At 39.7% G+C, this 24,598-nt stretch overlaps 1 protein-coding gene and 1 pseudogene across 1 annotated transcript in view; both read right to left on the bottom strand.

Annotated features, from left to right (window-relative positions):
- The window catches only part of GRM8 (glutamate metabotropic receptor 8), a 1,454,623-nt gene that overhangs the window by 1,002,943 nt on the left and 427,082 nt on the right, over nt 1–24,598 (bottom strand). The window lies entirely within an intron of this gene.
- On the bottom strand, nt 17,751–17,842 carry LOC143964647 (U2 spliceosomal RNA; annotated as a pseudogene).

Raw genomic sequence — 24,598 nt, 5'->3', positions numbered from 1 at the left:
AGCTGCCAGCATGAGAGAGGAAGTGTGCAGAGGTTGGCCCTCCCAGTGCAGCCTATAAGAAGTGAGAGATTTTTTTGGTCCTGGTAGGGAAGAGTTTGCATACTTATCCCAGGAACGATTCTATCTACACTGAGGCTCAAGCTGCCACATATTGGTGAGACACAGTGTGATGGGGGCTTGGAGTGACTTATGCTAGATGAGCAAGTGGTTTACAGGTATACTTTGTGTAGTTGTATGTTGTTCACACTAGGCTACAGTTTAATCTATTTGGGTAGCCAACAAGGGCTTAGTCTGTCCTCTTGCCTTCATGTCAAATAAATGTATATTGCACGTTGGATCAACTATGCAGTCCAAATATTTGGGATCAAAAACATGTTTTCCTCAAGCTGGCCCAATTTTTCTATACTCCAATATCTCTGTTGATATTGACTACTTAACTATGTCCATTCCTTTTAAGCCAACATTTTGCCATACCCAACTAGATCCAATACTGCTCTCACATACAGAGAGCCTTATGGATTCTTACGTGGAAAGGTCACGTGCATTTAGAGGGCCAGAAAGCTGAGTAAGAGAATTCAGAAAGAATATTTTAACAGTACTTATACTGTACCTGATATAAAGGGGTATTTTTTTAAATTAAAGCTATATATATATATATATATATATATATATATATATATATATATATATATATATAGTGCTGTCAATTTTACACAGTGCTTTGCACATTTGTACAATTACATCAGTTCCTGCCTTCAAGGATCTTAACATGTAGGGTCCCTACATCACATACATACATACACATACTAGGACCAATTTATACAGGAGACAATTACCTATCTGCATGTCCTTGCAGAGTACAAAGAAACCTAAGCAAGCACAAGGAGAACATGCAAGCTCCATGCAGATAGTGTTCTAGTTGGGAATCAGTCCAAGTACCCTAGCATTGTAAGATAGGAGTGTGAACCACTTAGGCCACTGTGCTAGGAATGTGTGTTAAGCTTAATAAACACAGGCTGAACGTCAGGCGACATTTGGCCCCTGTGTATGGCAGCGGGTCCAACAGAAGCCAGCTTCTGTCAGACAAGCATGCTGGAAAACCAGCAACTGAACAGCTCCCGATCAGCCAATGGCTGAGAGCACTGACCAGAGTGTTCTGGCGGGGGTGCTGTTAAACATAATTTAACATCAGGGGAGATCAATGTACTAACTTTTATTGTTAGTACAGCGGCTCCAACCGGAGCTGTCATGTTTTTTTTGTTCAATCCCCTGAGTTGAACAGAAAAACACTAGCAGTGTGTCCTAGGTTTTATTCATAGAGGATTCAAACTCAGATTACAGCAAATTGGGGTTACTTTCAACACAGTTTCTGTTTACTGAAAAACATTAGCTGCTATTTGAAAGCTGTCAGTGACAGTTACTGCCTTGAATTGATTTTTAACACATACCTATCCTGTTTATTTACTCAATTTTATTCTAGATCATAGATTTAGATAATTCTAGTTAAAATTATTATTTTTCTGGAACTAGTATCTAGTTTATAGGTGTAATGACAGAATAGTCACTGCAGGCCTATAAATGTATTTATTGTTTATTACAGATTAGAAATCATTTATTACTAAAATGAAATAGTTCTTCTATATGTGTTACCACAATAGACCATATGTCTGCTGGAAGGCAAGTCACTAAATAACCGGTCTGAACATTTTAACTGACCTTTCCCAATTACAGTAAGTTTAAAACACAGTATGCTAGCCCTTGAGGATCACAGGTTAAAATTGAAGTCCCCGAGATGGAAATAGGTTTAAGTTATGTTCAGTGAAAAGCCCAGGAGCTGAGCTAGTATAGAGCTCATCACTAGATGGCCCATGTGTGACTGATGAGAACACTTCTAAAAAAGGGACAAGCCACAATTCCCACAGGTAAAAAGGATGACGAAGTACTTGGCAATCTGTTAGGAAGCAAGCTACAGTGAACAGAATTTTAATGTAAAGCACAATCTTCTTGGCAAATCATTTCATTTTGTACTGTATATACTCTGCTAGAGAACATGAAAAGCTCTGACATATCACAAGAGAAATGACCAATGTATCATTTTCTGGGAGGAAAGGGTAATACTAATATTACACTATTTTAAATGAGAAGTAAATTCTTTCTGACATATTTCTCACAGTTTTCCCTTGACAAATATGGTTGGAAAAGAATGTCATTTTCAAAACAAAATGCAGCATCTATAAATAAAATGTGCTTTGAAGCTCAAAAGAAGAGACACAAGAGAGAATAAACAGCTTGTTGTTAAACCTTTTCCTATATGTTCCTAAAGGATAGGCAAGATTCCGCGACAGGAAACCACAAAGCAGCAGCAACACATAAGTTTGGAATGGATAAATACATGTAGTATCGGGCACATGTTGTAGACAATGGACAGATTTTTCCCAAGAAAACAAACAATAGTAGAGATAGATCACCATGGTATGCTTACACTGAAGGCTTGCATAAGCATGCAGTTGCATGAATGCATTGTGAATGCAGTCCTTGAACCTTTGTAGCAAATGGAACATTAATGTTCAATGCATATGGTGTAGCCCTAGTTTACGGTGAAGGTTGAACATCTAAATAATGCTGCTTTTGTACTTCTGTTCTGATAAGGTGAGTTAGGGAATGTGTGTGTCAACATTTCACTAGAAAATGAATTTAAATTTTAAATAAAATAACATGTGACTTATCCACCTTACCAACCACTCAGTGCCTGCCAACCCTCTCCTCCAATCCCTACCCTGGCCCTCAATCACCCAGCGAATTAAATTCAAAATACTAACCACAACATACAAAGTCATTCACAACTCTGCCCGAGCTAAGCTATATCACCAATCTTGTCTCAAAATATCACCCACATCGTCCTCTCCGCTCTTCTCAAGACCTCCTACTCTCAAGCTCTCTTGTCTCCTCCTCCATGCTCATCTCCAGGATTTCCCCAGAGCCTCTCCCATCCTCTGGAACTTGCTACATCCACCTGTCCAGCTATCCCCAACTCTTGCTCCCTTCAGGTAATCCCTGAAAACTCATCTCTTCAATTAAGCCTATCACGTCTCCAACTAATCTTCTACCACTTCCATAAGCTCATTCCTCACAGTTACAAAGTTTTGTACCACCTGCCCCTCCCTATTAGATTGTAAGCTCTTCTGAGCAGGGCCCTCTTAATCCTCTTGTATTTTATTGTATTATAACTGTATTGTCTCCTTTTTATATTGTAAAGTGCTGTGTAAACTGTTGGCGCTATATACATCCTGTATAATAATAATTATAATAATAATGTGATCAACTCACCAAGAAAGGAAATGCTCATGTGCTAAGCCATTCAGCAGGTCCAAAAAAACCTTTACACTATGCCTTTGGAGTTTTTTTTCTTAATTTTTTTTCAAAATCCCTTTTAAATATGTCCACTTCTTGAGTTTTGAATTTCTCTTACATTAGGTGTGCATGTAAAACTGTAGATAGACTCATAAATATTAGAAAAATGTCTAATTTTTATTTTTAAGCACACCACTACTAGTGGCTATACTGTACTCACACTGCGTTACAAGGCACGATTCTTAGTAATTCCTTAGCATGTTTGCTGTGACCTGAGTGCATGTGCCTATTTGCTTTGTGAGCACGTAGTAAAGGACATTATCTGGTTGTAAACATAGGATCATTGCACTGGCATCTATGCAATAACTTTGGTAGATCAGGCCCATTGGGGTCGATTTACTAAAACTGGCGAGTGCAAAATCTGGTGCAGCTGTGCATGGTAGCCAATCAGCTTGTTCAATTAAGCTTTGAAGCTGACTGGTTTTTATGCAGCGCTGCACCATATTTTGTCCTCTCCGTTTTTTGTAAATCAAATCTATTGCGTTATTTGACCACAAAAGAGGGGGAAATAAAATAATTGGAAGCTACCAATATCCACACCTTTTGTACATTTCCTTTGCAATAGAAGGCCTTTTTAACACAGGAGGGCAAATAGGCCGTTTACTTTGCAAGAAAAGTTGCACTGTGTAAGGGAATTTTCCCCAGAGCTTAGTGAATGTCTGGTCTGTGGGACTACAAATACCAGCTTGCCTGATGGCCTGTGAAACCATAAGTAACAGATCAGAAGCAGCTTTAACTGATGATCAGTGACATGCATTTTGCAAGAACATTTTCCCCAGAGCTTAGTGAGCTTAGTGAATGTGATGAAATTTCATTTTGCCAAAATGATCTAATCATGTACAAGGAACAATAAAAAAAAGTATTTTTGCACACAATTGGATGATGGAAGTCAGCAGAGCTTCAACTCATTCACTAAGCTCCAGGGGAAATTTCCTTGCAAAATACATGTCACAGTTCATCATTTAAAGCTGCTTCTGATCTGTTACTTATGGTTCCACAGGCCAGCAGGCAAGCTGTCATTTGTACTCCTACAGACTAGCATACAAGTCAATATGTTACTTGTAGTTTTTCAGGTCCAATACAAAGCTGTTTTGGTTCTTGTAGTTCCACAAGATGTGCTCTGTTCTTACCTTGTTTATGCACAGTGCTATATGCGCTGTCCCAGCTCACCTGCTGAGTAATACAATGAGCTACTCAGCTAGCCCTTGCCTATCCTGGTTATCTGTCTCTCAGTCATTCTGCAACTAATAAAAGCAGAATCTCTCCCCTCCTGGTTGGCTGCAGCCAATCAGGAAGAATTACTCCTTTTACCTTGTCTATTTAAACCCTGCACAGCTTTTGATTCCTTGCCTGAGAACCGCTTTTGCAGGATACCTGCTGAGCCCTGTACCTGCCTGCTATCTGGCCTGCTTTCCACAATTGATTCATGTATATTGACCTCTGACTTTGTTCCAGACTATCTGAATCTACTATTTGCCCTGACCTTTGGCTTTGTTCATGGTTATCTAAGTCTGCTACCTACCTCGATTATTTGCTTTGTTCCTGATTATCCGTTAGCGCTGCTGGACTGGAACTCTGACTTCCACTTTCCCTAATGTTGTTCACTACCATCTTCTGGACATTCACTGCAGTGTACCTGCCTGCTCCAGACCTATTTTCTTGTACTATCTTGACACCAAGCCTTGAATAGGGTAAACCTATGAGTTAAAACCTTAGGGGATGATTAGAAAAATTAATCTCCAGCATCAGGAGCCTTGGTGAATACTGGCTAGCCCTTAGAATCTGGGGGATTCCTGGAGGATTCAGCGTTAACTCTTTTCACCTGGGACCCTTTACCTACCTCTGGGTGTCATGACCCTATTTCCAGACCTGATCTGCCTGTGATTCTCTGCTTTACTGTGAACCAAATAATGACCTACACTTCTTGGGTAAGCCCATCATCTCCCTTTAGAGTATCCCTTACAGTGCAGCTAGAGCAAGGGTCTCAAACTGGTGGCCCCCCAGCTGTTGGGGAACTACAAGTCCCATCATGCCTCGGCTTATTGGAGACATGCTTATAACTGTCAGCCTTACAATGCCTCATGGGAATTGTAGTTCTGCAACAGCTGGATGGCCACCAGTTTGAGACCCTTGAGCTAGAGGGTCGGTATTAGTGCAGTCTCTGCCTTGACAGTTTGCTTGAGCTCAAGATGATGGGAATTGAGGCTGTATATAAAATGAGGAAAGACATTAATTCATTGTGGAGTACCTCCCTAGGCATAAGGGAAGGAGATAAGGGTGTCATCATTCTCTAGGCAATAAAGTTTCTGGTGACCCCAGAATCAATGTAAGTCAAAAGGAAGTAAGAATGGGAATCAATATGGAGGAGCACAGTCAAATAAATATAAAACTGTGGGGGTGAGTGTAATACTCTCATGTTTATTAAACCTGAGTGTTTCATGGACAAGCTTGGCAAAAAACACAAAACTGCCCAAGATTTCAACATCTAGGGACTTCCTCAGGAGTACGCTTGGTTCTTTCAAGCTGCATAGGTTATTTGTTAGGAAGATACGTGATTGGTAAAGATTGTTTCATAAATCAAGGAGACGTAGACAGAGAATGACTTGAGAAAGAAAGTTGCTTGTGAATCGTACAATATTTAGGGTTTTATCTTGAAAATTAATTTCGATCTGATTGCATAGTGATATCCGGGTTACTAGAGTCAAATAGCCTGTTCACTTTGCAGAGAATGTGGGCCAAAGCCTAATGAAATAGGTGAAGCAATGACTAATTCCATCATGCAATCATGTGCAAACAATATCACCTTGCAGGTGATTGGGTATTCTTTTCAAAGTGAAATTTCACCGCATTCACTAAGACTCAGATACCAGAAATGAATTTCCGAGGTCATTACACAGAAATCAATGGTAAAGACAGTTTTAATAGTAGGCAGGCACAGGGGCTAGTAGCTAGTATACACCATCCTAACATAGTCAGCAAGCTAAATGCTTCACAGAGTTTAAATAGACAAAGCAAGAACAGAACGTCTTCTTCCTGGTTGACTGGAGCCCATGGGGAGAGGAAGAATACAACTTTAATTGGCTGTTGGCTGCAGCATGATTGAGAGAGAGATGGGTAGGCTGGGCAGGGGCAAACCAAGTAGCCAAATATAATAATCAGCAGGTGATATGGGTCGACACCTAGAGCACCACGCCCTGTGCAGGAACAAGGCAAGAACAGATAACACATTGTGAAACCAGAATAGCTTTGCATGTTAGAGATGAGGAGCTACAAGTTATATTCTGACATGCCTGCTGGTCTGTGGGACTACAAATAACAGCTTGTCTGCTGGTCTATAGGACCATATTGCTGATCTGTGATAGTGCAACTTCCTATGCGACTGTGAATTATAAAAGATCCCTTGTCTACACCAGTAATTGTAAATTAGAGGAAACATAACAAATTATCCTGATTATCATGTGTGTATTCAGTGAGTGATTTTTTTTTAAAGTTTAAATGTTATGGATACTTATAAACTTTGATCCCAATCCTCCCACTGTAGAAAAGAAAAAGAAGTCCTGTTCTATGAATGGAAGAAAGTTACACCATTCTATGAATGTTGGGGACTATCATTTTATCACTCAATGGAGCTCCAAGTATTCCCTTTTCTATAGAAAATCTTGTAGAGATTGACCGTTATTAGGAATGAACTGAGTTTATGATCTGAGCAAAAGTTCCGACAGAACATACGCTGTTCATACATTTGTCCAGATGCTGAATGTTTAGTGTGTCAATGGTCACTAAGGAAACAGTTGGTACCTGCACCTGCCACATCCTTAGCAACCAGTGACATCACTTGGCCCATTCATTTACATGGTAAATGGGGGGGCATCACTGCCTAATTATGCCACATGAACATATTTAGGCAATAACTAACATTGAGCAAATATGGCCATGGTCATTTTTGGCCAGGCTGCATACTTGGATTAAGGATCTAGTATTGATTTTTGGGGAGACACCACTAATTTTATTTTGTCGTTTGCATGGGGATTTCCCTCCTAAAATCATTATAGTAGGTCTTATAGGGTTTATTATGGATTTTGGGGACCCTCTTTTTTTTTTTTTTTCTATAGGGTTTTTTACATGCTGGAACATTTTTAAATTACTGGTAAATTACATTTCACTGCTGTTTTTTTTTCTATTTTATTTTAGAATGCACATGAGACACTCTCGCAAAATCTATCTGAGCCAGTTCTTCTCTCTGAATGCCAAAAGAGAGTTGGTCTCAATTAGCTCCACTTTTACATCTGACACATTCTAATGCAACACAATAAAAAAGTATTTAAATGAATAAGGATGTGTATCTATCACAGGGTGGTGTCTGTGGATACACTAAAAAAATTAAACAAAATGCCACGTCCTGGTTATCACTTTGTAAATATAGACATTGATAGGAAATGGGGGGAATTAGGGAGAAAAAAATAAAAAATATATGGATGAAAGAACCTTCACATAAAAGACCTCAAGAGAAAAAAAATGTGGGTTCAGTTGGACTTTTTAGGCATAAAAGAAGTTGTAAACACAACCGATATATTCAAGAGAACTTATTTCTATTTATTATCAAAACAGAAAATATAAACAACCAAAAAAAAATAAAAAAATTTACAAACACAAAGAAGTTTTTTTCTCCTTATACATACACATTTATGACCTAATAGATATCATGTCAGAGGTAATATAGTCCACTCAAAATTTCCAAAAAGGAAAAACAAAATACATATTTATATAAATATAAAATAGAGGATATCAACCATACAGTCAAAAATTACATATGTTCTGATGCTCTACATGTTTCGCGTCTAATAGATAAAAGTGTTATTTCTTCATAAGGTATATCCCAAAACGGGGAACCCAAGCCAACGAGGTAGGCAGAGAAGTTGACAAAGTTTCAAACACCCATTTTTCCACAAAAAAAGGGAAAAAAGGGGGGAGGGTAGAGATTGGATGGTAAATGAAATTATAGGTTTACAATTGGTGGGATCACTTCAACATTTTGTTGAGCCCTAGAGCTTCAAACATACGGTTTTAGTAGGTATTCATAATATGTAGGTAGCCAGGAGGTAAGTGGTGATAAATACTCTGGGTATCCCCTGAGCTTTAAGTGTAGTGATCCCCTCCAAACAAATGGCGAGCCAAATTCCCGCTGGGTAGAGAGGGAAGAAAAAAGGGGGAACCAAAAAGGCAGACTCTTCAGCCCGTTCGCCCCTATAGTGTTTGTTGTTTGTAAAAATTATGGCCGCTGTGATATAAAAAAATGTGTAAAATGCAATAAAAAAGTGATGCATTTTAAAACTATCTGAATTTGGTGCATTAGCCGCTATCAGAACTGAAAGTGTTGCAAATGCTTCATGAATTTAGTGCAATACATTAGCAAGAAGGATTAACACCAGAAAAGTGGCACAGCTTGCTGTATTAAATCCCCCCCCCCCCCTCCCCAATGTGTATAAATGCAAATATATGATGATTACCCTTTCGCCCTACATAAGGCCTTACAGATTGAACAAGAATGTCTTCTACTTCTACAAGGAATGGCGGTTTACTGTGCATACTTAAATATTAAACGTAACCAAGCCATAAGTATGAATAAAAGATAAGGAATTTTTTTTTTTGTGGTGTTAATTTAAATGAAATCTATCATACCTTATAGTTCCTGATGAAAGAAACTATTTGAGTGATATCTCTGATCAGTGAAATTTACCAACACCTTCATAGTGTGTATTACCCAAACGATACTTTTAAATTACTCCCAGTCATATAGGCATTCACCAGTGTTGGTAAAATATGATGTCTGACATTTAAATTCTGACACAAGTCCCAACCGTGTGTGAGTGACCGACATAGAAAACACCTTTGCAATTATGATGCAATTATCATGTGATAAGTTTAGCAACAAAGGGCAAAAAGTGGTATCTCCCGTGTTCCTTCCATCATGTGTTTGAAAATACACGTGTTGTATATTTATTAGTGCTCTATTTTCTCAGTGTAACAATGTAGCCTCTCTCTTTCTTAGGCTATCTTAGGCATCACTTTCACCCTCTTCCAGTCCAGCTTTATATTTGGTGGTATTTAATCACCACTGGGTTTTTTATTTTTTGTTTGTAAACAAAAAAGAAAACAGAAAGTTTTGAAAAAAAACACCTTTTTCTTGCTTTTTGTTATACATCGAGTCCGCCGGCCACCCATGCACCCACACAGGGCCGTAAATGATCTCGGCATACAGCTATAGCGCTTTGCACAGCCGAGCCAGCTTGCCACAGTTTAACTGGGGCGGCTGGTCGGCAAACAGTTGATGAATTGTAATGCACAAAAACACAATGTAATACACAATTATTTGTTAACGTATAAAAGATGATGTTATGCTGAGTAAATGGATACCAAACATGTAATGTTTGAAAATTGCATCCGCCAGTGGAATGGCACCAAACTACAGTTCCTAAAAATCCTCATACCGTATATACTCGAGTATAGGCCGACCCGAATATAAGCCGAGGCCCCCAATTTACCCCCAAAAAAACTGGCAAACTTATTGACTCGTGTATAAGCCGAGGGTGAGACATGCCTGTCCATCCCTGTGTGTGTGTCCGTCCATCCCTGTGTGTCCGTCCATCCCTGTGTGTCCTTCCATCCCTGTGTGTCCGTCCATCCATCCCTGTGTGTGTGTGTGTCCATCCATCCATCCATCCCTGTGTGTGTGTGTCTCCATCCATCCATCCATCCATCCCTGTGTGTGTGTGTCTCCATCCATCCATCCATCCATCCATCCCTGTGTGTGTGTGTCTCCATCCATCCATCCATCCCTGTGTGTGTGTGTATCCATCCATCCCTGTGTGTGTGTGTGTCTCCATCCATCCATCCATCCGTGTGTGTGTGTCTCCATCCGTGTGTGTGTGTGTGTGTGTGTGTGTGTGTGTGTGTGTGTGTGTGTGTGTGTGTGTGTGTGTGTGTCCAGCCTACCTGTGTCCCGAGCCTTTGTCCCGAGCCTCCGTCCCGTGTCGTGCCTTGCCTTGCCTTGCCTTCGTCCCGTCCCGTCCCGTCCCGTCCTGTCCCGTGCCGTGCCTTGCCTTGCCTCCGTCCCGTGCCCTCTTCGTCGGCGGCCATTGTAAAATTCAAAAGCCGCGCCTCCTCCTTCGCCTGTGATAGGCGGAACACTGAATTTCCCAGCAGCCTGTGTTCCGCCTATCACGGACGTCGTATCATCCTCGTCCGTAGTACGAGGATGAGAAGATGCCCGTGATAGGCGGAACACAGGCTGCTGGGAAATTCAGTGTTCCGCCTATCACAGGCGAAGGCGGAGCCGGAGGCGCGGCTTTTGAATCATAGAATGGCCGCTGTCTGTCTGCTCGACACGCTGATCGAGCGGGCAGACAGCGATGACTCGAGTATAAGCCGAGGGGGGCACTTTCAGCCTCAAAAAAGAGGCTGAAAATCTCGGCTTATACTCGAGTATATACGGTAATCAACACTTTAAAAGCCTTTACAGGTTACCAGTTTAGGGTTACACAGGAGATCTACAGCTAGAATTATTGCTCACACTCTATCAGGGAAGTAATTTGGATCAAACTCACCATCTCCCTGAGCAAAGACGTACACAAATTCGCCATGGATCGGCGCTCCAGCGCACGCACATTCACAGCCCTACTGAGAGGCACACAAGCACACGCATAACTTGAATTCCCTGACCAGCCTATAAAAGGAGCCTTAGCACACAGACCAGTTGCTGGTTTGTCTCAGCTCACCTGTGTTCCTCTGCTTAATGTTCCTGTTTGCCACTTCCTGTTGTGACCCAGATTGCCTGAAGACTATGCTGATTCTCTCCTGACCTGACCCTTGGCTTGTTTAATGGACTTCCTGCTCTTAGCCTTGCTTCCTACCTGTGTTTGGCCCTCGGCCTGCCTCTGGATTAACCTTTGTCTGCTGCACTTAGCCTTGCTGGCTCCTGGACTGATACTTGTGTTTGACCCTCGGCCTGCCTCTGGATTATCCTCTGCATTCAGCCTTGCTGGCTCCTGGACTGATTACTTGTGTTTGACCCTTGGCCTGTTCCTGCACTTTTCTTACCTGTTTTACAGACTTGCTTGCTACTTACCTTCTGGTCCGGTCCATTCTAAATTCTAAATTCTAAAAATATTTGTATTTTTTATTTGATTAAAAAAAAAAAAATTCTTTTACATGGTTGCTTTAATTTTTTTTATCAACTTTATTGCTATCACAAGAGATGAACAACATCTCTTGTGACAGCATGGGCAGTGACAGGTCCTCTTGATGAAGAGATCTGCTGTCTATTACACCCTAGACCTCTCCTCTGGCCTCCAAAGCAACCGATCAGACACAGATTGGACTAATTGGCTGCTTTCCTGGCTGGTAACGATTAGTTAAACAAAGAACCAAAACCGGAAGTAAAAAAATCCTTATCTATATATAATTAATCTTTATAGTGACAGAACACTGACATGGTTGCAGCTTAGTCATTTGGGTGTTTCCTATACATAAGTATTATCCCTACATATTTACTAGTATCAGCGCTAAGGTTTCCCTTTACTATAAAAAATCCTCATCGCTTCCGGTTTCTGATATCACACAGTGGGAGGATCAGTTCCTCTGACTGTGTGCCCAGAGCCAGATGCTGCTGGTCATTTCCTTACCAGGCTCCCTGATTGCTCAGGAGGCCCAATAAAAGGGGTGGCAGCTGAAAGGGGGGCCCCTTTCGCTGCCTGTAAAAGTAATCGTAGCGGCTCTTTAGTCCATCTTAATACTTTTGCTGACTGGTATGCATATGTAGGTGATCAGGATGCTGGTGTGGGGTATGGTAGTGATCAAGATGCCGGTAGGGATTATGACAGTAATCATGACGCTGGTATGGGGTATGGCAGTGATCAGGACATTGGTATGAGGTATGAAGGTGATAAGGGTGCTGGTATTGTGTATGGTAGTGATCAGGGAGCTGGCATGGGGTATGGCAGTGATCAGGATATTGTATGACTGGGCGGTGGTCAGTATGGTGTATGGAGATCAGGGCACTATTATGGTGTGGGGGGTTATCAGGATACTGGTATTGGGTATGGTGGTGATCAATTCAGCAGTATGGCACTGATCAGGATATTGATATGGTGCATGGTGGTGTAACCATGAGCACTGGTGACACTGGGACAGATGACAGGAGCTGGCTGCATTGTTTATTGGTACTACACTGGGGCAATGATTAGGGACACTAGGGCAGGCTGGAACTGCAGTCTGTGAGTGTATATGCAGTCTGACAGGGTGCTGGACACTCACAGACTGCTGCATCGCTTCTCTTTGCTCTCACATCTGATCTGTGTGAGAGCAGAGAGAATCGATTTTTACATTTTGTTTCCATTAGCAAGTACTATGTAGTTTCCATTAAGTACTATGTGATTACTGTGATTAGACACAGCAATCACATGGTACAAGACCACGTGGTCATCCGGACACAGTTGTAATGTTGTCTGAAGCACACAAGGATCACCAGGCTCCTGGGTGCATGCTCTCTGAGCCACGCAGGACCTGCCAATGTGGGGTGACGTACAGGCATGGGCATCCGCAGCATAGGGCTCCACTGGAATTGTAAGAAAGAGTTGATGACAGTTGCCCTGTGTTGCAATGGCCACCGTGGCTGCCATCGCGGCCACCGTGGATTTTTTTTTTTTTAGTCTGCTGGCCTGGGGCTGCTCTCTCTACTGACTTCTGACAGGGTCTCTGCTCGACATCTCAGCTGTTCTGTGATTGGCTGCCTGCCTGTGTATGTACTTTGCTATGCTCCTCCCACAGGTGCGTGCAATCAGTCAGTGGCCGAGAATAAGCTGCCAGTGCCTGGGCCTATTGCATCACAGGAGGAAATCCTGAAGAACCATAGGTAACAGCAGTGCCAGTTAGGAGGAGCATTTAGATATATTATATATATTGCTTGGAAAGTTGGACAGCAGAGCTATTGCTGGAATAGATTTTTGTGTGTTATATAATCTTAATAATATATTTATAATATATTTATTTAATTATTTATAATTTCTTCACTTTGTATGGAAGTTACTCAGTCTCAGGCATACCATGCCCATATAAATAGAGAATGTAAATTTTTCTATATTGCAATACATCTGTTGTGGCCATATTTTGATCTTGATGAAAACAACATATACTCTATTGCAATATAGAAAGATGTACATTCTCTAGGCTATTTTTATATGGACATAGTATGCCTGAGACTGAGTAACTTCCATACAAAGTGAAGCTGAATTATATCAAGAGCTATTTCACACTACCATCTGGCCGCATTATCGGTAATCGCTTTAGCGGTGCTATTCGGCTGCTAGCGTGGTGCTTTTAACCCCCACTAGCGGTCAAAGAAAGGATCAAATGTGACTGTGCATCACCGCTGCCGAAGCGCCCCCCCCCCCCCCCCCCGGAAAAAAAAACTGTGGACACTCATGCAAACAGGTACATTAACCAGCATCAACGCTGCTTCCTGTTCACCGTCTAATACAGCTTACCACACTGTAAATGTGATTGATTTTCTTTTTTTTATGCTTTTTTCCCTCTGTTTTGACCTGGCAATCTCACTAGTAACACGCTTGGTTCACACAGGGGCGACTTGTCCAGGCGACTTTGCCGCCTGACAAGTCGCGCTCCGTTCTGTACTATGGAACCGTTCTAATAGGAGCGACTCAAGTCGCTCCGACTTAGAAAAAAGGTTCCTGTACTACTTTGGGGCGACTTCAGGTGACTTGCATTGACTTCTATACAGAAGTCGTTTTGTAAGTCGCTGCTGATCATGTGCAGGTCGCGGCGCTGCAAGTCGTGCCGCCCCTGTGTGAACCGAGCCTTAGGATGTCTCCATTTTGAATGAAAACCCAACAAAGATACCTTTACACAGTATCATTGTCAATCTGGGGAGAGAATAGTGTTAGGCGCACTAGCAGAATTAGATGGACTTGACAAATTAAATCCAAACTCCAGCTAAAACTTTTAATGCAGTTACTGAAACAATCTTTGTACTTTTTAACTTTTAAGATAAAGGTTGTACATAAATTGTACATTGTAAGCACCCTTGTCAGTGTTAAATGGCCTGTCCCAACAATCTAACTGCCACTTTGTCTGGACAGCTTGGTCTGTTAAAAGAAGTTGAAAATAACATATTTACTGGCTAGATCAACAGATAAAAATAAAGAAAAAACACCTAAGAATAAAACACAAATACAACCACATCTAAGAATCGGTATGCTGTAATATAATACAGTTTTATTTCTGGGTTTATTACCACTTTAATGATAGCTTTCTGAACGTTTCTTTATTTCCAGAATCAAGTGAAGTTAAAACATTCTGGTTCCCAAGTTTTAAAAACTGTAATAAAACAAACATTCATTTTCGTAATTTATGTATGCTAATCTAAGCCAGGCAATTTATTTCTATGGAAGCTTGTAATATAACCCTACATTTCATTTTATGCTCCAGAGTAAGTGCTAAAACTCAACTGCAACTGCTAGAGCTACTCCTGTGGTGGAGTTGATAATTGTGGTTTTATACCTCAGACATCAAATATGAACAAAGTATATTCCTCCATAGTGTGTACTTGTCTCAATTAAGAACACAAAGGGGGTTATTTACGAAAGGCAAATCCACTTTGCACTACAAGTGCAAACTACAAGTGCAAAATGCCCTTGAAATTGCACTGAAAGCGCACTGGATTTGCCTTTCATAAATAACCCCCAAATTGTCATTTTTGCATGCTGCTTTGTTTCTCTGCTATCAGCATGAATCACTTCTAATGCCCCATACACACGATCAGAAATTCTGCCAGCAAAAGTCGGATGAGAGCTTTTGGTCAGAAATTCCGACCATGTGTATGCTCCATCACACTTTTGCTGGCAGAATTCCAGCCAGCAAAAGATTGAGAGCAGGTTCTCTATTTTTTAGTCGGAAAAAGTTCCTATCCGAAAGTGCGTTTGTCTGTATGCAATTCAGACGCGAAAAAAATCACACATGCGCGGAAACAATTCGATGCCTGCTTGGAAGCATTGAACTTAATTTTCTCAGTTCATCATAGTATTGTACGTTACACATTCTTGATGGTCAAAAGTTCAGAGAACTTTTGTGTGACCATGTGTAATGCAAGGCAAGCTCGAGCGGTATTTCATCGGAAAAACCATCCAAGTTTTTGATCGTGTGTTTGGGGCATAACAAGTTTTTCTGACACTAAGAGAAAATGGTGACAGGGGACAGCAGATTTACAACCTCAACTCTGTCAGGGCTTTCCAGACCAAGCTCTCTAACCCTGTTTTCTGAACTCTTGGACAAGCTATAAAAATTCAGCACTAAACACTTAGAGAAGAGAAGACTGCAGATAGACATATATAACTTATGCAGGATGATTTGTTTCATCTCTGTGTATCACCTGAGGTCAATCACCTCTCTGGTTATATGTTAGGGTTTGCAACCACTTTAACCACTTAAAGACCAGGCCCTTTTCTGATATTTGTTGTTTACAAGTAGAAATCTGTATTTTTTTGCTACAAAAGCAGAGACCCTAGAGAATAAAATGGCGGTTGGTGCAATATTTTATATCACGCTGTATTTGCACAGTGGTGTTTCAAACACATTTTTTGGGGGGAAAAAATACATTAATGAATAAAAAAAAAGAAAAACCAAACCCTAAAGTTAGCCCATTTTTTTTATATAATGTAAAAGATGATGTTAGGCTGAGTAAAGAGATACCTAACAGATCATGCTTTAAAATTGCACAAGCTCATGGAATGGAGACAAAATACGGTACTTAAAAATCTCTATAGGCAATACCTTAACAGGTTACCTCTTTGAGTTAAATTGAAGTCCTGTGCATTATTGCTCTCACTCTGACAATCATCACATGTGTGGTTTTAACACCATTTACATATGCAGGCGTGACTTACGTATGGGTTTGCTTCTGTATGCAAGCATGGAGGGATTGAGCGCTTTAATTTTTTTTTCTTATTTATTTTACTTTTTATGTTTTTATTTTTATACTGTCCCTTTATTTTTATTTTTTTTGTATCACTTTTATTCTTGTTACAAGGAATATAAACATCCCTTGAAATAGAAATTAGCATGACGGGTTCTCTTTACTGAGAGATCTGGGGTAAAAAAAAAAAAAATCTCTCATTTAACTTTAAAAGCAAAAAAAGACAAAAAAACTAAAAATGTCTATCTGACCTAGAACTGGAAGTGACATCAGAGATTGCTCCGGTCCTCCAAGGGCATAGAGCCAACTGGGGGCTATCTTGTCCTCACTAGACTTCCTGTCTAGCCATCGGCCACATCGGATTGGTTCCAGGCTTACTTACGGCTCTGTTAAGCTCAGAAATGAACGGAAAGCAGTGGGGCACCTCTCCCCCGCCTATAAAAGTGACTTCATTCTGAAAGCTGGCCACCTAAGAGATAAAACAATATTGGTGTTATGGCAGCTTTTTTTTTAAAGCCCGTGGTGTGAACAACCTCCAAAAACTCCACCTGGGGCAAAAAAAAGTGCACACCAAAAAGTGAGACACAAAAAGTGCACAGGGTGTACATTTGGTCCTCCTCCAAAGAGAAGGGACTTTTTCCCTGACCCCCCAGGGCGTAGGCTCCAGACAGGGACTAGGGTACTTCACATGGTCCATGTGACCAAAACAGACCACCCCAAGTACTAGGTGGGGCTCCCCCGAAGGGAGACCCCTTATGAGAGAAGGCGAACCAAGCCAGAAGGCCATGTCCACCCCCCCCCAAGACGTTCAGGGCAGGCCCGAGGACCTACACCCTACTAATCAAACATGAAACGTGTACAAACCCAACAACCAAAAAAGACATAAAGTGACCAACATGACAAACAACATAAAGGTGGTGAAAAGGGGAGTGGAGAAAGTGCTGAGATGCCATTGTATATGGTGCAATGGCCAGCCCAAAGGCCAGGTATAAACAATTCCTCTGGTCCAGGCCAAAAGGTCCACCCCAAGAGGTAGGTGTGAAAAAATTGTAGTGGTGCAGTAACCTATGTGCTGATAAAAATCAAAGTGGGACACTAACACAGTGAGAGTTACGGCACCCCTGGGTTGCCACTCCTGGGGCACATACAGCATGGGCTCCTTTCAGGACCCAGCCTTCGGCCAGACATAGTGCCTCTCCATCCCTATCAGGAGGTAACCTTTCCGGCTTTCTCTAGAGGAGCCCTATTAATGGCCCATATTTTGTCAAGCAGTCCGGTATTGGCTCTCCCTGATACTAACTGTCCAGGTTACCATTACAGCAAGTGCATTTATTGCCTCACCCAGCCCACTGCCGTAGGCTAGGGAGAGTAGCACAGAGCCACCACTTAGTAACTGATAAGAACAGATACTACACTTGATCCTAGCCAAAAGGCAGAGAATGGTATTTAATGTCAAAATAATGATCTACAGTCCCAGTTAGGCGGTTGGCAAGTGACTGCTCCTGGTGCCCTGTTGGAAATTACATTGATGTTAGAGGGACATCATTGTTCCCATAATGTGAAATTGATGGTCATAATGAGATTTGTTTACTAAGAAGATTGACTTCAATTATCCAATTAGTGCAGATGGAATAAATAACAACATGTTGTTTCCCACGCAACTGGATAACTGCAGTGCATCTTAAGTCTTTTTTATGTTAAACTTTTCTATTTCTTCAGTAAAACAGTCTCATCAGAGGGACAATGCAGAGAGTTCTGTAGCATAAACATAAGCCTAGGAACTGATTGATTTAGTTTTTGGAATTAGCTCTGTACCCTGTATGCCACTAAGAGCTGTGAGCTTTGCTAGTCCCCATAAAACAACAGAGACTAGTAGAAAAATGCCAATCTTTCAAATGTTTACAGACGTTTATGTACTTGTGTTAATGCATAGCAATGCTTCCACTCTGAGTCGTTATATCTTTTTTGTAGTTACAGTAAATCTAGTGTTAATCTGATTTTGCAATGAAACTTGTTTCAAATGGTCCACCTCTACAGTTTAAAAAGATCATATATTTGGTAGCAGATGTCTTGTAAAACAAAACTAGGTAGAAAATAAACTACCAAACCCATTAACATATAATTAAAAAATGCATAAATAGGTTGGCATTGCTTGAACATGTTTCACAACTCTGAGGTACTGACTGAAAGAATGACAGGTTTTAACTACACTTCATAAAGCAATTCAGTTTGTAAAAAGCACTGAAATAAAAAAAGCTCAACATAAAAGTAAATTCATTCCATGCACTCAATTGCCCAGTACTAAATGGTCCTTAAAAGATAAATACAATGCAGTTATTGTGTGGCTTTTTCACAAATATCTGTCTGTGCATAATTGTCTTCGCAAAGCATTCTTATTCTGAAATCGTCAAGCTCTTGAGAAAGCTTTTCACACAAGGCTGCTTTCAGGTGATTTATCATAACAGGCAATGCCTTGTCTGTAAGTATTCAAAGCTTTATGTGTGCGAGGAAAAAAGTAGAAAGGAAAAAAGGGAAAAAAACCATAAGTTGGGTACAAGTGAAAATTTACAATGTACGTCCTGTGCATGAAGTAAAGTAATGTGAACAAAAAGTAAAAAATAGTATGCAAAGAAATTAAAAAAAAATAGAAAAATAGAAAAAACTAAATGAAGACACAATTTTTGTTTTAAAGAAAAGCTGAATAGAATACAAAATTCTCACTACTAATGGCATAAACAAATATTTTAAGAGACTGTTCCAGCTTCCTCTAGGGTCAGAAAAAAATTAGCTATTCATGTTGAGAGAAGGGAGGTTGGATGCTAATACTGTTGGACATAAAACTAAATAAAAAGAGCAATGAAAAGTATAAAGTGCTCTAACCTGAAATCCCAACCTATTTAAACTCAATATTTCAGATGGTATCACTTCCCTGCTCAATGATTTTTGTCTACCTGGGATTTTGTCAAGAGTATTTTGTCCTAATGCTGTTTGGCTGGACTTTATTATTACAACAGACTTTTTATGTACAGATAGAGTAAAGACTGTTTTATTGTGCACTACTTTGTTGTTATACGATTTTAATTTATGACATTATTGAAAATGTTTTATCAATCCTGAATTCTTGAATTTAAAAACTAGGATTAAAACATGGTTATACAAATATCTTCCACATGTGTATTAGCACAATCTAAGACAGTCAGAAAAAAAAACAGCTTTAAGTAAATAAAAATGTTAGGATTGATCTAGATTTGTAATGGTTTCTAGAATTGGATCCTCATCCAAAGGTACCCACAAATATAGTTGAGAATGGATGATGGATGGGAGGGATTCTATAGGATGATCACTTAATTACTATTGTGCCTCTGAAAAATCTTTTCTGTCATCTTTTATCAATGGGTCAAAATAATAAATATTAGGTACAATTAATAATAAAAAAAAACTTAATACATATTAATAATTATATATATATATATATATATATATATATATATATATATATATATATATATATATATATATATACGCACACACACACACACACACATACACACACACACACACAGTGCCTTGAAAAAAGTATTCATACCCCTTGACATTTTCCACATTTTGTCATGTTACAACCAAAAATGTAAATGTATGTATTTTATTGGGATTTTATGTGATAGACCAACACAGAGTGGCACATAATTGTGAAGTGGAAGGAAAAAGAAAAATGGTTTTCAACATTTTCTAGAAAAAAATATGTGAAAGTGTGGCATGCATTTGTATTCAGCCCCCTTTACTCTGATACCGCTAACTAAAATATAACGGAATCAATTGCCTTAAAAAATCACATAATTAGTAAATAGAGTTCACCTGTGTGTTATTTAATCTCAGTATAAATACAGCTGTTCTGTGACGCCCTCTGACATTTGGTTAGAGAGCCTTGGTGAACAAACAGTATCATGAAGGCCAAGGAACACACCAGACAGATCAGGGATAAAGTTGTGGAGAAATTTAAAGCAGGGTTAGGTTATAAAAAAATATCCCAAGCTTTGAACATCTCATGGGGCACTGTTCAATCTATCATCCAAAAATGGAAAGAGCATGGCACAGCTGCAAACCTACCAAGACATTGCCGTCCACCTAAACTGACAGGCAAGGAGAGCATTAATCAGAGAAGCAGCCAAGAGGCCCATAATAACTCTGGAGGAGCTGCAGAAATCCACAGCTCAGGTTGAAAAAAAAATAGTCCTGCAGTCCACAAATATGGCCTTTATGCAAAAAGTGGCAAGAAGAAAGCCATTGTGGAAAGAAAGCCATAAGAAGTCCTGTTTGCAGTTTGCGAGAAGCCATGTGAGGAACATAGCAATCATGTGGAAGGTTTTCTGATCAGATAAGACCAAAATCTTACTTTTTGGCCAAAAGCAAAATGATATGTGTGGCGGAAAACTAACACTGCACATCACCCTGAACACACCATCCCACTGTGAAACATGGTGGTGGCAGCATCATGTTGTGGGGATGCTTTTCTTCAGCAGGGACAGGGAAGCTGGTCAGAGTTGATCAGAAGATGGATGGAGCCAAATACAGGAAAATCTTAGAAGAAATCTTGTTAGAGTCTGCAAAAGACTTGAGACTGGGGCAGAGGTTCACCTTCCAACAGGACAATGGCCCTAAACATACAGCCAGAGCTACAATGAAATGGTTTAGATCAATGCATATTCATGTGTTAGAATGGCCTAGTCAAAGTTCAGACCTAAATCCAATTGAGAATCTGTGGGAAGACTTGAAAATTGCTGGTCACAGACGCTCTACACCCAATCTGACAGAGCTTGAGCTATTTTGCAAACAAGAATGGGCAAAAATGTCACTCTTCAGATGTGCAAAGCTGATAGAGACATACCCAAAAAGACTTGCAGCTGTAATTGCAGCAAAAGCTGGTTCTACAAAGTATTGACTGAGGGGGGCTGAATACAAATACACAGCACACTTTCACATATTTATTTGTTAAAATTTGATAACTATTTAGCATTTTTCTTCCACTTCACAATTATGTTCCACTTTGTGATGGTCTATCATATACTGAATGAATTGTTTAAAAAAAGGAAAACTAAGTGAGTGTTTATGTTTATCAAGTAGTGGAACCTCCATTATGGGCTATGAACTCATCCGAATGTTGTTATTTTTTTAGTTTAAGCTACTGGTGTTAATGTACTAAAGGGATATTTTGTTCGGGAAGTGTATGTAAGTAAGTGAGTGCTCAATTAACTTCACAAATATGGTGAAGGTTTGTTTACTCTAAATACCCAATCATGTGCAAGGGGAAAAAAACTACTGAATGATTGACACAAGCACAGGTTCACTTAATGTACTAGGATAACTGAACATCCACTTTGCAAAGTAAACATTAAAGTGACACTAAATGATAACCTTATTTTCCAGAATTATTCTATACTCATCCACTACTTCATGGCCCTGAAATCCATTTTCCATTAAATAATTTCTGTTGTTTTTCTACCTCCTTGTAATGTTCTCCATCCCCCACCCCATCCCCCACCCTCACATTTCCGATTGTTTGAAGCAAGCATTGCACATCACTTACAATCATTTGCACTGCTATGTGCACCTTACAAATTCTATAGTCAATAATCCCTAGTCCATCTTTGGGGCTAGCAAGAAAGGGTGACTATGCTCCTACATAAATTGGGTCTATAAAGAATGAAAGTAGCCACCCTCCTACAAAAAAGATCACAGCAAAAAAGAAAAAAGAAAATAAATTTGGGGACTTGAAGGAGGCTGAGAGCAATAGAAAATACTTCTCTGAGTTAAAGTGTAACTTCACTCTCCCAATCAACATTAATTATTTGTAATCCTCATGCTGCTAGTATTAGCAAATGCATAGGAAAGTATATAATATTTTCTTGTTTTAAAGCTTTTTTTATATTTTTTTTTGTTACTTCCTGTTTTTTTTTGCCTAGGCAAATGATGTCATATATCCTAAGAGTATCTTCAAGAGGAGAGGAAGGGTTTTCTTAGCTAAGCACATTCTCCTGCATGCATACATGAGCTAAGGGCAAGTAGAGTCCAATAAGTGAATTATTCATGAATCATTTCCCCTTACTCAAGATGCTCTCAGTCTGAGGACTGTTGCTTGAATATCTTCCCACGTACCGCTCTCAGTCTGAGGACTGCTGCTTGAATATCTGCCCACGTACCATCACAAGTAGAAGTGTCTATCAAGCAATTTGCCTACTGGACTTGCTCAGCTAATTTTTGACCCTGTGAATACTGAAGTGCATAAATGTATTAGAACACTGAGGGGTTTATTGGATGCCATAGTTTCGTGTTATTGGAAGTGTTCCATCTGATTGCATCTTGTCCTTATCCATGGATTGATGTTGCTGGATTCATTTTCCATCAGATGTGTGAGATTAAGCCCATTTGACCATTTGAGTATTCAGTGGTCCACCGGATCGGGTAAGAGTACCCTTTATTGAAGGTGGAAGGATTTGTCACTTTGAACACTCATGGGAAGATCTCATTCATCACGCGGTTGCCTCATCCCTTCTTCCCCCCTCCCTGTTTCTTTCTGTCTATTCATTATTTGTATTTACACTGTATGAACCTTATTTTGCGCTGCACCAGTTTTTTATTTCAATCTGTATTTGAGGTGTTGTGATTTGCTCCTTCCGGTGTTCAGCTTGCAATTACCTGTTATTTTATGTTTGTGCTCTGATTGTTTCCTTATTTTTGTACTTACTCAAGATGCCCATGGCCAGAAATGCTAGGGGTTGTTTTTTCCCAACAAAATAAAGCATGGAAACATGGATGGTGGAATTTGCTTTCAATATTAAAAATTAATTAAATAGTGTTTTTGGTTTGTGGTTCTTAGGTGCAGTGAAGATTTCAGAATACGTACTTGAATAGAATATATTTTTTTTAAAACGTGAGTTTTAGTGTGACTTTATGTTTAGTAAAGTTACAGTCTTTAAAATAATCAACTTCACTGTGTTGTTAATTTGCTCTTCTGTTGTGGAATATGTCATTATACATGACGGAAATTCTTTTGATTTATAGATCACAATCAGAAAACAGCAAAACCGTCCCACACCATCATACACCATGCTTCGTGTTTTTCGTGCAGTATTTTATTTTTATTGTCTATCTCTTTGTTATATTTTTAAATATGACATTGTGCACATATACCAAAAATGTCATCTTTTTTCTCTTCTGTCTATAGGATGTTATTCAAGTAGATTCTGTGAAATTCAAAAAGACAAATATCAAGAGCAATGATTTTTTTCTAGAATTGTTTTCTGTGATAACTTCCAGTGAGTACTACTTTTGTTCAGTGTATTTCTCAGTGGTGTCACAAAAGTATAACATGTAGAACATTGCCTGTACATTTGTAGCTGACATTGTAACATTCATCACCTTTTGATCAATCTTAGGTGTGTACTTGTACTGACTTTTGACACTCCAAGGGAAAGTAACAAGGAGCATATTTCTATTCTGACTGTGGAGAAATGGATGCTCAATTATTTAGTAATGTTTTTGTAACTTTTTCTAGTCTCATACATTTCAAAACTCTTCTTCTATATAGGCCCCTCAAACTTAGTCATATTATCAAGCATCTAAGACACATTTTTTACTGGACTACTGAAGGCTCAGTTTCCCATTCATGCCTTTCACAGGACACACACCCCTATACACAATACCATTCATTTTATATCACTGACAAAAATGTATTATTTTTTACCAAAATTGAAGGAAAATTGATCTCCCGCAGTATATTAGCCATATTTACATGCAAATCAAATATTTTATGAAGATCTATGCTCATAGCTACAATATTGTGAATTGCAGTGCGGCCTTTGTTACTGAGAGAAGAATCCACTTGTCCCCTGACACTTGAACTGGTTCACATTCATATAAATGAACCAGTCCTGGAATACGGATGATTACAAAACTGTTATGCTGATGTTACTAACTACATATTTCAGTGTCATCAGGTCCAAATAAAAATGGTACCTGCCCCCTCATTACCAGCTTCTGTCACCCCTCATGGCCTGTCATCGTTAACAGTGTCTGCCATCTCTTCAACCTTTTCATCATTACCCGCAGTGGCCACTTCCGGTGACATCATATCCTATCTCTAGAGTGCAAATTGGCTTCCGATCTCGGAGCAGCAGCGACCATCTTTACCAAGAGTGCTGTATG

Source organism: Lithobates pipiens, unplaced genomic scaffold (assembly GCF_037356315.1).
Source record: "Lithobates pipiens isolate NorthernLeopardFrog02 unplaced genomic scaffold, aLitPip1_a1.2 Scaffold_8, whole genome shotgun sequence".
Taxonomy (NCBI): Eukaryota; Metazoa; Chordata; class Amphibia; order Anura; family Ranidae; genus Lithobates; species Lithobates pipiens.
The sequence above is the reverse complement of the archived record's forward strand: the minus strand, read 5'-3'. Positions and strand labels throughout refer to the sequence as shown.